Source organism: Macrobrachium nipponense, chromosome 23 (assembly GCF_015104395.2).
Source record: "Macrobrachium nipponense isolate FS-2020 chromosome 23, ASM1510439v2, whole genome shotgun sequence".
Classification (NCBI taxonomy): domain Eukaryota; kingdom Metazoa; phylum Arthropoda; class Malacostraca; order Decapoda; family Palaemonidae; genus Macrobrachium; species Macrobrachium nipponense.
Genome location: NC_061090.1, coordinates 52911660 through 52915712, shown reverse-complemented (window position 1 = coordinate 52915712; position 4053 = coordinate 52911660). Strand labels below are relative to the sequence as shown.

The following is a 4053-nucleotide window of genomic DNA, read 5'->3' as shown; positions in this document are numbered from 1 at the left end:
CTAATCCTTGTAACTCTCTCTCTCTCTCTCTCTCTCTTCCTCTTCTCCTCCTTCTTCTCCAAATGATGCTTGTTGAACAGCTCTTCATTGCCTCATGGCTGTCGGGGTTTTTTCCTGCATAAGAGGGAAAGTCTCTTAATGAACCATAAATTCTCAACTTTAGCGTTTCTCCAACTTTGTCTCGGGATTTCCTTTTATCTTCCTTCTTTTTGTCTCCCTCCAGTTCTGGAAGTTATCAGGTGTTGGGGGGTGGGGGGGGGGGGGGTGGGGGGCGGCGATCGTTAGGTCGTGTCTTTTTCATCAGAAGTGTTGATGACATTCTCCTGCCCCCCCTATTTTTTTTCTTTCTTTTCTGGCTGGAGATAGTGGTATTTTCTTGCTCAAAAAAAAAATTAAGGAATTAAAGATGTAATTTTTAAAAACGGGCGTAGCTTATATATGATGGCTCTACTTTTTTTTCTGTGGTTAGTGGTATCCTCTCTCTCTCTCTCTCTCTCTCTCTAAAAAAGAATAACAGTCAATTAAAAATAGAATATAGAATTTTTAGTGTTTTTGCCTTCTAAAAAAATGAAGGAATTTAATATACAATTTTTTTTAAACGGGCGTAGCTTATATATGATGGCTCTATTATTTTACGTTTTTTTTCTGTGGTTAGTGTTATCCTCTCCTCTCTCTCTCTCTCTCTCTCTCTCTCTCTCTCTCTCTCTCTCTCTCTCTCTCTCTCTCTCTCTAAAAAAATAATAATTAAAAAAAACAGTGGTAGCTTATATGTGATGGGTCTCCAAATCTTTCTTTTGTCCTGTGGCTAGTGGTATCCTCTTTCTCTATAAAAAAAAAATTAGTTGATTAAGAATTTAATTTTTTGTGGTTTTTTCTTTCACAAAAAAATTAAGGCATTAAATATACAATTTAAAAAACAGCGGTTTCTTATAAAATAGCAATTAATTCAAATTTGAATTTTAGCGGTATTTTCTCTCTCAAAAAAGTACAATAATGAATGTAAAATAGAATATTTAAAAACAGGCGTAGCTTATAAATTATGGCTTTTTTTTTGTCCAGTGGTTAGTGGTCCCCCCCCCCACTCTCTCTCTCTCTCTCTCTCTCTCTCTCTCTCTCTCTCTCTCTCTCAACAATTAAAAATCTTGTTTTTAGTAGTATTTTCTTCCTACGATAATTAATGAATTGAAAATTACATTTTTAAAAACAGGCGTAGCTTATAAATGATGGCTCTACATTTTTCCTTGTTAGTGGTATCATTTCTCTCTCTAACAAGGAAAGAAAATTCATTAAAAATTTAATTAAAAAAAAAATACGCGTCGTTTATAAAGGACTGGTCTGCATTTACTCTTAATAAGCACTTTTGCACTTTTTGTCAGTTCCATCAGTACTGGAATTGAGACTTTTACAGGATTCTCATCATCAGCGTTGCAGAAGATATGTTACGGATTGCCCCTTCATTCACTCCCTGGAATGGACAGCCACGTCGCTTCATTCACGGTTCTTAAGCTGCGCCCTTGTCACGCCTTTTCAATTCTGCTCTTTTCAGTTATTTCTGGACGGGGGAAAGGAGGTATCAGGCTGGCCGATCAACTGGCCTCTGCACTTAGAAAATTACACTTCTATCTCGAAAAAGAATTCGTTGAAGAAGTTTAATAGAAAATTACACATCTATCGCGAAAAAGAATTCGTTGAAGAAGTTTCAATGAACGCTTTCAGAATTCAGAGCCCTGGAAGCCTGTCTTTTAGACTGACTGGCTGTGTAAATGCAAAGTACACTCGGTTCTATTTCAAACAGGCGCGCACGCGCGCACATCATCACATGCTTAAGTATATTACTCAGATATAGGCTGCTTTTTTTTCTTTTCTCTTTTTTTTTACACTCACCCATGCCATCTGTCACCCAGTCAACCTGACTATGTGAAGTACCCCTTATGGGAATCATACTAATTCATATTTGTGATTATGAGTGGCACGTAGCATAGTCCATTATATATTTTGATATGACCACGAATTTTTCCAGTCCTTTGTGAGTGTTATCATCTTCCTATATCTAGTCATAGAGCAATCCTTCCTTGTGGAGTTTACTATGTGAAACTTTCAATTAAAAAAAATAAAACTAGATAAAGATAAATAAATATAAATCAATAAAAACAAATAAAAATAAATAAAAATAGATAAATAAATAAAAATAAATATAAAGGACAATCGACTGGAGAAGCTACGAGATTAATGCATTTTCTAGAAAGTCTTATATATGTACTTAAAAAAGTTATTCAACAGAGTCATCAGGGCAGTCGAGTGAGAGATGGTGAGAGAAGTTTACGTTTGAATATTACCTTCTCAACCTTATTTTCCAAACAGTTGAAAGTTTCGAAGTTTTGAGTCTTCGTGCGCTCAATTTAAACTTTCTTACCACCACGTCTCTCTCTCTCTCTCTCTCTCTCTCTCTCTCTCTCTCTCTCTCTCTCTCTCTCTCTCTTTTTGGAAGATGTATGCAAAGCAGCAGACACCCCACTTGCAATCACACTCCCACACGTTGTCATCATTTCGCCATATTTCTCGGGTTAAAAAAAAATGACGCTCGCTTCATTGCAGCTCAGGCAACTCGGAAAATCATGTTTTAATGGCTTGGCGTCGTCGGGAGATGATTTTCTAGATGTAAAAGTGCTTCCGGAAATCAGTTTTGCGTTCGTGTGTGTGTGGGTGTGTCAGTGTCAGACGCTCGTGACGAAAAGAAAGAAGCCCCGTTAATGATGCATTCTGCTGGACAAGTTTCCGAGTGTTTCCTTTTCTTTTCGTTTTTTTTTTCAGATAAGGCGATGCATGTCGCAGCGGAAAATAGAGAGACAGAGACAGACAGAGACAGAGGAAGAGAGAGAGAGAGAGAGGAGAGAGAGAGAGAGAGAGAGAGAGAGATTGTCTCGGCTGCGTTTCTTGGAAGGGCCAGGTCAAAATGAGTTGAATTTGGGATATGTTTTTCATTTCTCCTTCATACATTATTATTCTTTATTAACTAGTTGGTAAAATATTTGAGATATATATATATATTATATTATATCTTTCATCTTGCTCTCCCAATTAACTCTTAGTTAACACTTCTACCTCTCTCTTGTTTCCTTCTCACCTGGGCTAGAAAGAGTCATTAGATGGCAAGTTTTGGAAATACTTGTTCATAAAAAAAAACTTTTCATAATCATTTTCTCAAAAACATGACGTCATAATTTCTTCAATGGTTTATTTAACAACTTCCTTTTTTATGTATATTGTATACATTTCAGGTGGAATTCGGGAGGCTTGATCGTGGATTTAAATTATCGTTCCTGGCGAGCAAGACGTCCATTATCGCCTTCATCATTCAGGTAAGGATGCCCCCAACAGGTGGTGGCTGGATTTACCGTCTTCCGAATCACCCTTGACGTAGATGATCCATCTCATTAACCGCCCATTTCGCTGCGAATTTCCTCTTTTCCTGTCACTAATCTTGATTTCCCTGTTCCCACAAAAAATCTTTCATCCTATGCCCAGTTCTTTCATAGAAATTCACTGCTTCAGTTTTCGCTTACTCGGGGAGTAAGCCTGCAAACTAAACTTTGTTGTTGTTGTTGTTTTTGTTGTTGTTTTTGGGAGGGTTGGTGGGTAGGAAAGCCTAAAAAGGTCTAAGAAAGGTGTTTCGCGTTGCGTTAAAACAAGAATTTTGGGTTAGGGTATTTATGATTTATTTATTAGAATAAAAATGTAAAAAATAAAATAATGTGCATGTTAAAAAGTACAGCAAAATTATTTCTAATAAAAGATAGCATATGTATTTTAATTTTCGTCGGTGAAACAACGCTCTATTTGGCCTTAGATTTTAGCACAGGCCATATGTAGGCTGAAGGTCGGATCACTCTTTATTTTCTTACATTCATTGTAAATAATTTACCATTTTGGTCCCTTGTGAACGATACCTTTGTTTTATTCCTCTGATAATATTTTCTCCTTCTTTACTATCAGTCTTAGATCTCGAGATAGTTTTTACCATAATTGTTAACAGGTTGAGTTGTGCCTTATGAA

General features: G+C 36.6%; 1 long non-coding RNA gene across 1 annotated transcript in view; it reads left to right on the top strand.

The window, feature by feature from the left end:
- LOC135196492 (uncharacterized) overlaps window positions 1–3363 on the top strand; it is a 186550-nt gene extending 183187 nt beyond the window's left edge. The window contains exon 5 of the long non-coding RNA XR_010310416.1: window positions 3279–3363. This is a non-coding gene — a long non-coding RNA (uncharacterized LOC135196492). The remainder of the gene's footprint in view (window positions 1–3278) is intronic.
- The last annotated feature ends 690 nt before the right edge of the window (window positions 3364–4053 follow it).